This window comes from Chiloscyllium plagiosum, unplaced genomic scaffold (genome assembly GCF_037043375.1).
Source record: "Chiloscyllium plagiosum isolate Xiang-an unplaced genomic scaffold, Cpla_swu_hap1 HiC_scaffold_15, whole genome shotgun sequence".
Classification (NCBI taxonomy): domain Eukaryota; kingdom Metazoa; phylum Chordata; class Chondrichthyes; order Orectolobiformes; family Hemiscylliidae; genus Chiloscyllium; species Chiloscyllium plagiosum.
The window spans coordinates 17,554,984-17,567,880 of NW_028270153.1; positions in this window are offsets into that span (position 1 = coordinate 17,554,984).

A 12,897-nucleotide genomic window follows, 5' to 3' on the forward strand; every position below is an offset into this window, starting at 1 on the left:
GACACCTGCTATTTACCTTATCTACACCCCCTTGTGATTTTATACATTACTATAAGATCACCCCTCAACCTCCTGCATTCCAGTCAAAAAGCTCCCAGCCTGTCCAGTCTCACCTTATAACTGAACCTTCCATTTTTGGCAACATCCTGGTAAAGGTCTGTATGTCTACCCTTTCAACTACTTTCAAAAATTAAAGACCTTGATCAGATTCATCCTTCAGACATCTCCTTTCTTGAGAAAAGAGAAGAGAATGGAGGATTCTGATTGAGGTCTTTAATTTTTGAAGGTAGTTGAAAGGGAAGATTCCCTTCCCTTTCCTGGTACATTGAGATCAGTAGCAGAGGTAGAGGAGAGAAAATTCAAATTCTCTGAAAACCTTGAAGCATTATCACATTAACCCCCAAAAATAAAGGGGCGAGGGAAATACTCAGTATTAGAACACACACTAGCTATGTATTGTTTTTAAAATGTTGCTTTTTAAGACGAACACGAGATTTTCTTTGGTCATGGCTTTGAATAAAAGTTTTCTTTTAATGACAACTGCCATTTACAATTTGTCGTGATCCATTGGTTTTTCTTGATAATATAATTGTACATTTATCTTTACAATTAATTGCCTTCTCCACAAAATTGTGATCCATGAAAAACCTGCTCAATGGAAGTGACTGGTATCTCTGTAGCTGCTCAAGTTAACGGCTGATGTTAATTCATTCTGCCACTTCGGCAGGCCCTTTTCCATACGTTCCTCTCTTGAGGTCATCTACACTCTCTTTCTCTGCGGAATTAATTTTATAAAGTTAACAAAAATTTACAGAAGGATGAAAGCTATTCTGAAAAAGAGTTGTACTAGACTCAAAATATTAACTCTGTTTCTCTCTCCAGGTGATGTTAGACCTGCTAAGTTTCTCCAGCGTTCTCTGCATTTGTACAAAAATAATCTTAAAAAGCACTTTTTCTTTTTCTCTTTGAAATGTGGGCTTGATTCAGCTTGAATGGTGATTATCTCTGAACGGTTTCAGATGAATGAGATGCCCTCTTGTGAAAGGTAAGCCTGATTTGCAGGTGTACTGCTTAAAAGAATCCGTAACAGTCAGGCCTTCTTCTTCATAGTTTCTGATTTCCTTTCCGAAAATGGATCCAGAAAGATTCAGCATCATCTGACAAAGGGAGTTGAGAAGAAAAAATAAACCTATGGTAAAATATGTTCCATTCATAACACAATGAACATCAGCTGTAAATGACCAACACACCTCTCTTAATGAATACAACATTATACTGTGCCATCAGGCAGTGAAGTGTAGGCTCACTCCTAGTTGGCACCTTAGGTTGGATGTTCCTGTGTCAGCCAACTTGTTCATTACGCAGGAGGATGGGGAGCTGCTTATGAACCGGGATGGGAACTGAAGAAATCAGAGGAGGTTAATTCTTCACAACTAATATAGATTGGCAAGAGGGTGAAGCAGACATTTATTGAAATGTCATATGTGTTGAGATTGGAGGAGGTTGATTTGTTGAGAGACATAAAAGGCAATAATCAACAAATGGCATTAATAAGTATACCATTAAATTAAAGGAACAAAATTGTGCAGCCATTAAGAAATGAAGTTTGCATCCTGCTTTAACGCAATTTAAAAGCACACACAAATAAATGATCTGGATTTTAAAGCTTCAAAGTCTGTTTTAAGACAGAGAAAACTGCTAACATTTGCAAAGTGTTTGTTTATGATAAATGAAACATGGAGACAGAGAGTATTCATTGGATCCTTGTTACAGGGGAGATGCCAGCAGCTCTCCTTGCTGCAGCACTGACCCTCCGGCAACACCCATCGATCACAAATGGTGCGAATCTGTGTCCAAATGTTTTGCAGCAAATGGATGCTTTTTCATAGTTAATCTTGGCACACAAATGTAAGAAAATAATGACAAAAAAGATAGATTAATCAATTTGTTATGAAATTCTTTTCCTTGATTGTGAAAACATCTTGACATCATATTGCTTATACTCTTGTGCTGACTATCCAATAGGAAGGCTCAATACAGAACAGCTTCTGCAAAGGTGTAAATCATTTCCACAAAGTTGCCTTCGAGAAAGTGTCACCATGAAAATAGCTTGCGTGAGTTCGGCATTCTGGCAATGTGACGTTTGCTCCCTTCATGATACACAGTCTTAAAGCTGATAAGAAAACAGATAAGCAACATTGTGTTCTTTTCAGCCACACGTGTGCAGCTGAGTAAGCCATTGAGGCTGAATTGAAGAGCAGAATTTCCAAGGTCCAAGACAGATTATACACCAGGAACTGCCAAAACAAAAGCTGTTACATATGTATTTCTAGGGCCATTAATTGTGCATCTAGAGTGAAGCTCCAGAAACACAACGACAATCAGGAAGCTTGCACTGTTCCTTTAGTGGTGGATGATGTGTCCCTAAATCACTTGGTGGATTAGCCTTTCATAAATCAATGGGCTCTTCACTTGTTGCCTGTGTCAAGTAAAGGACAACCTTTGACAAAAGAAAATCAATCATAAACAAATAAATTAAAAACACGATATCACACAAAACACGCTGCCTGCAAAATCCAGCACATTTATTTGAGGTAATTTAATACAAGGTCAAATGTTATAAGTGGGTTGACAGTTTGCAAGAGTAATGAAAATGGAATGAGCAAGGCTCGTGTGAGTTGTCATTTACTTTGCGATCTCTTTCTATTCTGGGTAAGCGAGAGGTTACAGAAAGTTACTGGCTTTGTTAATTGAGTTGCATAAACAGAAGCATTCTCTGATTTGAACAAATCCACGTTGTCTGAAGAGGGTGAGACATAGATTGAACCAGTGCCAATCAGAGCCTTGCCTCCACCCAGTGACCTCTGCTTGAATCTTATATAAAAAGTGTGGAAGGATCCCTGGAGGTGAACCCTACGACATGGTGCATCTCGTTGTGCACCCGGGTAAGCACTGGCAGCCTGGAGCTGTCCTGCTCAGTTTGTCACAATTGCTCCAGGCATGGCAGGGAAGGGGAAAGTGATGCCTTGGTTTACAGACAGGAACATGGAGGTCCTGGCGGATGGGTGATGCAGAGGGGCTACAGTGCACTTCCCCCTGGACCAGCATTAGAGGCACTACATCAGACTCTGCCAGCCTGGAATGGAAGTATAGCAGTGTAGTAAGATTGTCAATTATCTTCTCCGCTACTGCACCCACCTTCCAGTTAGTCTTATGCTCTAACACTCTCACTACTGTATGCAATATCTTCTCTCACTCACTGCCATCTCCTCAATATCTCAGACTGCTAATCCTGCATAGCCCCTGTGCCTTTGATTCGATCATCACCACCTTTTGCCCAACTGTAACAACTGTGTCATTCAGTTTCATCTGACCCAATCCCTTCCTTTCTCTCATTCCAATAGAAAGCAGCCCGCAGTTGAGTCCAAGAAGTGATGATGGTGATAGGATGATGAACACTTGGCTCCTCAACCTTAAGAAAAGATGGTCATGACCATGACTGCCTGAAGTATCTCCCTGATTGTGTTAAGCCCCTGGACTCAGATTGGATGTTTGTGTGAGGACTCCCTGACTGAAGGATGTCTGTCCTGACATGACTGAGCACTACCACTTTGGTCCTTGGCCAATTGATTGAAGCACATGCAGTGTGTCGGCCACATCAGCTACTGGCATGTGGTGCAGGGGTAACTCTAATGTAGCATGGTGATGTACAACATCATGTCCACCCCCTTGACTGGTGACTGCTGAAAACCATGGCCAGGTGCCTGGCTTTATACCTAAGCTACATATCAAGGAAAGGCGAGGGAGCAATGCTGTGAGCATCCATGTAGGCTTAAAGTGAGTGAGCGTTCGGACAACAAGTGAGTAGCCCTGAAATGCAGCCTAGACCATTCCATAAGCTGTGTGTCTGTCCCTGTGTACAGAGTGTCCTTACAGCAGCATTCTAAAGAGAAGTGACACATATTGAAAATGGGCCAAATAAAAGGCATGAAGGTGCAGTGGGGCTGACATCTGTCTAATGCCAATGTTGGGTGCATTTGGCCGCTGCCCTGCAAGGTCTTTTGAGGTTGTTGTTGCTGGACATCTCAGATAAAAGTCTGGAAAATCGAGCAGTGAGTTGGATTTGTCTTGTACTTGCTCTGACTTCCATGTCAGCAATTTTTGGCATCTAGTTTCTATCTGGCTTGTGCTAAAGGAGGAACCTGCATGTTAATTCGGTCAGGTTTCAGTGTTAATGGGGGTGATAATGAGGAAAAATTCCATTAATAGGGACCTCTTCCATCCTGAGTGAGAATCTCACCTTGGCATTTGAAACTCTTTTGGAAAATGTGGCTTGTTGCCCCTTTGAGAAAGATCTCATCCATCTTTACAAGCGTATGATGCAAATTCCTCATCATAGCTCGTGTTGTTCAGCACTGATAAGATTCTACCCTTGGAATTTATAGTCATTCTTACATCATTATTCCCATGTCCTTCCCCACCTCATTATTATCTATGGTCAATGCCACTTCTGTAAAATGAGTAGCAGGCTCTGGAGCAACAACAGCATCACATTTGGTCAAACTAACATATTCACATGTACAGTGTTATTTTTGTTTCTCTTTCATCCCTCAGATAGTTTTCCCAGCTCTCTTTTCAATGTTCTTTTGGCTTCTTTGGCAATATCTCACCTACAGCTTCTAAAGAATTGACAGGGTTGGATTATGAGGAGAGATTGAGTAGACTGGGGTGATATTGGAATTTAGAAGAATGGGGGGGATGTATTAGAAGCATATAAAATTATGAAGGGAGTGGATAAGACACAGGCAGGAAGGTCATTTCCACTGGCGGGTGAAACTATAACTGGGGTGGAGGGTGTATAACCTCAAAATAAGGGGGAGCAGATTTAGGACTGAGTTGAGAGGAACTTCTTCACCCAAAGGGTTGTGAATCTGTGGAATTCCCGACCCAGTGAAGCAGCTGAGGCTACCTCACTGAATGTTTTTAAGGCAAGGATAGATTTTTGAACAGTAAAAGAATTAACGGTTATGGTAAGATGGTGGGTAAGTGGAGCTGAGTCCACAAAAGGATCAGCCATGATCTTAATGAATGACAAAGCAGGCTCAATGGGCCAGATGGCCTACTCCTGCTCCTATTTCTTATGTTCTAATGTTGGTCAGAAGGTAACTTGTTTGAACTACTACCATTAGACTGAAACTTGGGTACAATACTGTGGGAATGTTACATTGCAAAGGTGGCATTTTTGGATGAGAGAAATCATTTAGGCTCCTTTTAATTGCTTATAAAAGGCCAGAAAACTCTCCTGACAGTCTGATCAATGTGTCTCTCCCTCTGTCAATCATTCCAAACTAAAGAAATTAGGCCAGTGGGCCGAGGATTGGCAGATGGAGTTTAATTTAGATAAATGCGAGTTACTGCAATTCGGAAAGGCAAACCAGGGCAGGACTTATACACTTAATCGTAAGGTCCTGGGGAATGTTGCTGAACAAAGACACTCTGGGGGAGGGAAGGTTCATAGTAACTTGAAAGTGGAGTCCCAGGAAGATAGGATACTGAAGAAGGCGTTTGGTATGTTTGCCATAATTGGTCAATGCATTGAGTGCAAGAGTTGGGATGTCATGTTACAGCTGTACAGGACATTGGCTAGGCCACTTTTGGAATATTGTATGTAATTCTGGTCTCCCTCCTGCAGGAAGGATGTTGTGAGTCTTGAAAGATTCAGAAAAGATTTCCAAGGATGTTGTCGGATTTGGAGGGTTTGAGTTTTAGGGAGAGGCTGAACAGGCTGGGGCTGTTTTCCCTGCAGCGTCAGAGGCTGAGGGGTGACCTGATAGAGGTTTATAAAATCATGAGGGGCATGGATAGAGTAAATAGACAAAGTCTTTTCCCTGGGGTGGGGGAGTCCAGTATGAGAGGGCATAGGTTTAAGGTGAGAGGGGAAAGATTTTAAAGGGACCTAAGGGACAACTTTTTCACGCAGAGGATGGTGTGTGTATGGAATGAGCTGCCAGAGGTAGTGGTGGAGGCTGTGAAAGTGCAATATTTGCAATATTTAAAAGGCATCTGAATGGCTATATGAATAGGAAGGGTTCAGAGGGATATAGGCCAAATGCTGGCAAACAGGACTAGATTAACTTAGAGTATCTAGTCAGCATGGACAAGTTGAACTGAAGAGTCTGTTTCCATGCTGTATATCTCTATGACTCTATGATTGTAACTGACCAAGCTCAGTTGATGTTTGTAAGATAAGATATCTGCCTGCACGAACAGGTTGCTGAATTATTTTTGTATTCGGACATGGGATGTGGGCATTACCAACTCGGTCAGCATTTATTACCAAAAGGCAATTAAGATTCAACTAAATTGCTATAGATGTGGAGTCACATGCAGGCCAGACCAGATAAGGGTGGCAGATTTCCTTCCCTAAAGCATTTCAGTGAGCCTAATAAGCTTTTACAACATTTGACTTTAGACAAGCTTTTGATTCCAGATTTTGTGAAATTAAAATTTCACCATCTGCCATGGTGCGATTCAAACGTATATACCCAGAACAACAGTCTGGTGTTGTGGATTACAAGTCCAATGACATTACCAGTACACCACCAACCCCCCATTACCTACATAAGAATAGTCAGTGCTGTTTAAAAATAACTTACTGATGTGAGGCACTTTGGTATATAATAAATAACTGCAACAATACAGGATTGAAGACTTTCCCATCAGAGAACTGGTTGGTGAACCATTTACTAGATCTTTCAGCGTATTATTTCCTTTAATATTTCTGGGCTTGCTTTGCAATTGGGCGGTTATTTGGAATGTTTTGGAATGAAGTGGAATAGGCCATTCTCATCATAACAAGAACAACTACTTGTTTATATTTATATGATGCTTTAATGACGTAAATGGTCATAGTAATGAAGTAAAACCAGTGCACTTCACAGGAAGCAATCCTAGGCAACTCTTGATGGTGAAACACATAAGATTAGATTAACTTCCCTATAGTGTGGAAACAGGCCCTTTGGCCCAACCAGTCCACACCGACACTCCAAAGAGTAACCCACCCAGACCCATTTCACTCTAACCACTCTAACCATTATGGGCAATTTAGCATGGCCAATTCACCTGCCCTGCACATCTTTGGACTGTGGGAGGAAACTGGAGCACCCGTAGGAAACCCATGCAGACACAAGGAGAATGTGCAAACTCCACACAGACAGTCACCCGAGGCCGGACCCAAACCTGGGACCCTGGTGCTGTGAGGCAGCAGTGCTAACCACTGAGCCACCGTGCCACCCACTACGGAGATGTTAGGACAGGCAATCGAAAAGGGTGGTTGAAGGAACTGATACCAAGGAATGACAAAGGAAGGAGGAAGGGAACAGAAGCAGTGAGATTTAAAGAAGGAATTCTAGAGCTAAGTGTGTGAAAGTTCAAGGCATACATGGTCACCAATGGTGGGGCGATGAAAATCAAGGATGCATATGAGGCCAGACACAGTCATAGAGTCATAGAGATGTACAACATGGAAACAGACTCTTCGGTCCAACTTGTCCATGCTGACTAGGTATCCTAAATTAATCTAGTTCCATTTGCCAGCACTTGGCCCATATCCCTCTAAACCCTTCCTGTTCATATACCCATCCAAATGCCTATTCAATATTGTAATTGTACCAGCCTCCACCACTTCCTCTGGCAGCTCATGACATACATGCACCACCCTCTGCATGAAAAAGTTGAGTGAAAAAGTTGCCCCTTAAATCCCTTTTAAATCGTAATCCTCTCATTTTAAACCTATGCCCCCTAGTTCTGGATTCCCTTACCCGACAGAAAAGACCTTGACTATTCACCCTATCCATGCCCTTCATGATTTTATAAACATCTATAAGGTCACCTCTCAGCCTCCAATGCTCCAGGGAAAACAGCCCCAGCCTATCGAATCTCTCCCTATAGCTCAAACCTTCCAATCCTCGCAACATCCTTGTAAATCTTTTCTGAAATCCTTTCAAGTTTCACAACATCCTGCATATAGGAGGGAGACCAGAATTATACACGATATTCCAAAAGTGACCTAACCAATGTTCTGTGCAGCCACAACATGTCGTCCCAACTCCTATGCTCAGTATTCTGACCAATAAAGGAAAGCATACCTTCTTCATTGTCCTCACTACCTGTGATTCCACTTCCAAGGAACTATGATCATGCACTCCAAGGGAGGAGAACATTTTGCTTTACCTGAGGAAAGGGTCATAGTGAACAAGGTGGGTTTATGGCAACATGGATGAGCATTTAAATGTCAAATTGGAATGGAATTTGATCTTCAGTACCTACTGTGGTGGATTCAAACCTACGCCCACAGAACATTAACCTCAAGTTCACAAGAGTAGCCCAGTGATAATATCACCATGCCACTGCCTGTGTTACTTGCAACTGTGTAATGTAACAGTAAAGCAATTTAGCGTCTCGCACTACTTCAACATCATAAACAGATTCACTCTCTGCATTTAATCAAAGTCAAATTCATGCCATTGTTTAAATGATGAAAAACACATTGCATGATGTAAATTCTCAAATTGATGCAGCTCATCAGAATAACAGACCAATCCTACAAACAGACCCTTACACTCATCCCAACAACAAAAATCACAACCAAACTTTCCCATCACACTGTCACACATCCATCATCAAAACGACACCTCCATATAATGCTGAACTTTCATAGAATGTTGACACTCACATCATCACTGTCCATCCAGATCCATCACTGACCTCATTCTTATTCTCACTGTCCATTAGTTACATCACAATCTCAGAGTGATGCAGGGCTGGAAGAGATGACTGAGATCACGAGGGATGAGTCTATAGAGTGATTTGAAATTAAGAATGAAATTTTAAAAATTGAGTGTTGCAAAACAGAGAGGCAGTGTGGACCAACAAGCATGGGACTTTCATTTTCTTCCGTCTATCGGTTGCTTATTTTTAAAGGTCCCTGAAAAATTAAAAGGTTTGGTGTCTAACAGCAAAATCTCTGGGCAATGGAAAGCCCCGAAGCACATTGTGAAAATAGTAGGTTGTTCTAAGTTGTTTTTTGCTGAACCACCTAGTCCATTCTCTGACCTTGGAGTCCTTACAGGATGAAGTGAAATATCCATGTATACCAGGAGATCAGCTCTGACCTTTGAGACCTGAGGTTTTACACCTGTTTCCTGGCCTACCTTCCAATATGAGGACAAGATGAATGTGTCAGAAGCAGAGGTACCTGACACTGTCAGACCTGAACAAGAGTAGCCCAGTGATAATACCACCATGCCACTGCCTGTGTTACTCGCAACTGTGTAATGTAACAGTAAAGCAATTCTATATTAAAGCAATATTAAACTGTTCTACTCTTTTTTTGGATATGTGCTCAGCAACAGAACAATTGGATAAAATTGTCCTGTAGGGGAAATCTCTGTACAAAAGCCAATGGAAAAAAATTAGGCCATTCTGAATGCTGTAACTGACAATGAGTCACAATCAAAGTCTAATGCCTCTTTTTACTTTTGCTTGGATTTATCAATCGTGCAAGTTTGAAATATTTAATAGGACTCATGTATTTTGTTTGACAATAACTTTTGATGATTTATTTTACTCTAGTGTTTTACTACTTTTCTTGAACCAAGGTGACATGACTGATGTGAGCTGTAATGTCTTGAGATTTGATAATCCAAGTTAGCCTGCTTTTTTTCCAGATTATTTATGCATGAATCCACTGGAGAATGGCAATCTCCCCTTGTACAGAAACACCACCTGAGGTAAGTGCAGCTAATACACCTTATATTAAGGAAATAGATGTAGTTGCCTACATTTGTTGGATAATGAGTGATTAGGTTCATAAAGACAAGGTGTGAATCGAGAAAGAGACCATTTCTGTGTGTGTGGTAGAAAGAACAATTTAATAATGTTTTAACTATGGTATTATCCTTAGTATTGCTCAAAACATTGTAAACTCTATTCCTCCCCGCCCCCCCCCCCAAGGTACCATGCTTGCCCCACTCCTGTTTCTAATCTGTATGTTGCCCATTAATGCGTGTCCCTTTACTTGAAAATGCAGCACTAGATTTCAAATGTACACTGAGGACAGCCAACTATACCTCACTACTACCTGCCAGGTGACTTCTACCATTGTTAATTGAATGCTTTTTCAACATTCAGTACTGGATGAGCAGAAATTTCCACTAATTAAATATAGTGACAACAGAAACCATTGTGTTTGTAACCATGACAATTTCCATTCCCTAGATATCAACCTCTACCTTCCCCCTGATGACAATCTAAGATTCATGATGTGGAGGAGCGAGTGTTGAACTGGGGTGGACAAAGTTAAAAATCTAAGGTTCAACCAGCCTGTTCACAACCTTATGTTGCATCTGATCAGAGATGCATTTCTGAACTCATATTCATGTTACGTCAGAAAACCATGTATTTCAAATTGCAATTGGCTACCAACGCTCTCATCCATATTTTCGTTACCTCTGGAGTTGACTATTCCAACATAGTCCAGGCTGTTTACTCATATTGTAAATTTTAGTTTATGGTAGATTCCAACAAATCTCATTCCTCTATAACTCCTGAGCCCTATCTTGTCTCCGGGTCAATCAAAGTGTCAGATTTTAACATTCATATCCTTATTTTCAAATCTCTTTGTGGCTTCACCCCTCCATATTGTTGTCATCTCCATCATGTTCACAAACCTCTGAAATACTTCCTTTCCCATTGTTCTGGCTTCATGCACATCCCTGTTTTTAATTATTTCACTATCGGTGGCTACCTCTTAGGTTGCTCAGGCCCTAATCCCTGGATAACCCTTCATAAAGTTTTCTATCTCTCAGCCTCACTTTCTTTTTTTAGGATACCCGTAAACTGTATCATTTCATGTCCGATATCTTTGATTGTGGACTGATATGGAGAAAGGACTGTTTTAAAATCAGAGACTATGGAAGGAATTACTACACTTTATAAAACAAATAACTGAAACTCATTGTGTGTTGGTATTTACATTGCTGCTTTGCTCAATTTGGGTGGGTGTGTGTGTGTGTGTGTGGGTGTGGGCTGCGGCGGGGGTACTCTCTGGATAGCAGACTTTGGGAGAAGAAGACAAAGTGAGATTTGAGCAAATGTCACCAGTTGTGGATTCCAAAGGTCATCAGCCTGAAACTCTGACTGATTCCTTGGTAACTCAACAGCTTTTGGGTGTGAACAATACAGTGAGAAGTCTTTGGACATCTGGGAGGGGAGGTGGTGTGGTAAAATACTTGAAGTCTGGAGAAAGCCAGGTGCTTTCTCCTATTGTTGATGAAAGCATTGCTATTAACCAATAAGTTACATACTTTACAATATGTGAGCTAATCCCGTAGTGATGCTTGTGAGAAGAGAATGTACCCAACTGAGAAGCCTTGAGAACCAAAGAGCTTGGGAAACAAAATATCCCGTACGTGGAATCGTGAGGACTGGAACTATTTCCCCAATATTTTTTCCCTCCATCCATAACCCCATTTTTCTTGTCTGTCTGTATTGTATGTGTATGTATGTGTGCGTTTGTCTAGGGAGGTTTCGAGGGGGTGACATTTCTAACTAGTGGAGTCATATTTCGACAGTTCATACTTGGTCAGAGTTTACAGTGTTTACTTGGTCAGTCTCTATTTGTTTGAATAAATGATAGGCTTTATGTGCAAAAACCGAGTCTGTGTTTTCTGTTAATTTGAGTTTAGCAGACAAGTAATTGAGGACTTTGTGTACTTTGATAAAATCTTTGATTTTGTCACAACCCCAGAAACCTCAGGGCCTGATTTCCAGCGGATTATACCAGTGGGCGTAACTATTCCCTGAAACTTACTGGAAAGTTTTTCTACTTTCTCCTTACAGACCTTGGTTTTATACTTTTTCTCTATAATACTTCTGGGAAACACCTTTGGACATTTTAATATTTGAAGTGTGCAAATGAAAATATGCATTTTTGTGGCTGTTACATGGGAGTGGACTTGTGAAGATTTCCTCGTTTGGGTGATCCTGAGGGAACAGCTTTTAGTTTTGAATAGAAACACCACGACGGAGTAAATTGTAACAAAATCATTCCACGTTGACACTGATCTTACTGAGCATAGTGGCTTTTTGAGGAGGAGAAAAACAGAAAGATTATCTGACAGAGAAAGAAAATGGGATAGAAAAGTATTAAAAGAAATAAATACTATTCAGCAATCTAAGGCATAAATGCCAGAGCATGAAACAGGTTGAAGAGTGTTCCCTTAACAAATTCCGTTTTGTCTTATGAATGATGAATACTATTTAATTACAACACCAGCTTTTGTCATTAGTTGCACTATGGGTTCCTTTCCTGAAGATTAACCATCATTCCTTTAGGAGTGAATTATCTTTTTAAGTCTATTATTTAAATTTGATTAGCTTATTTTTTTTCTCTCTCCCTTCGCTGCAGTCACGTTGTGAGCACAGATCTTGTTTAGTTCGCAAAAATATACATTTTGTCGTTTAAAAGGAAAAACCTCCACAATGTTACCAGGAAAAATGTAGAGAGTAATTTATGTGGGACCCGTCTTGAAGTGGCATTGATACATGGGGTTTCCAAGTCAATTAATAAGACCAAGGATTTTTTTTTATAAACAACTTTCGTGAGAAAATATAACCTCAATATATCAACTAATTGCAAAAGACCTCAATGGTCTTCTTACAGGAAAACACAGTGATATATTCATCTCTCATCTGTGCGTTTGTCCAAAAGGCACATTATTTAGATTCTGTAGGAACTTAATATTTGCATAAAGCCAGCTGGGTTTTGCCAACCTAGATCCTGTACTGCAGTCACAAATATGTACACTTATACAAAAAAAGAAAAGCAATTTATGG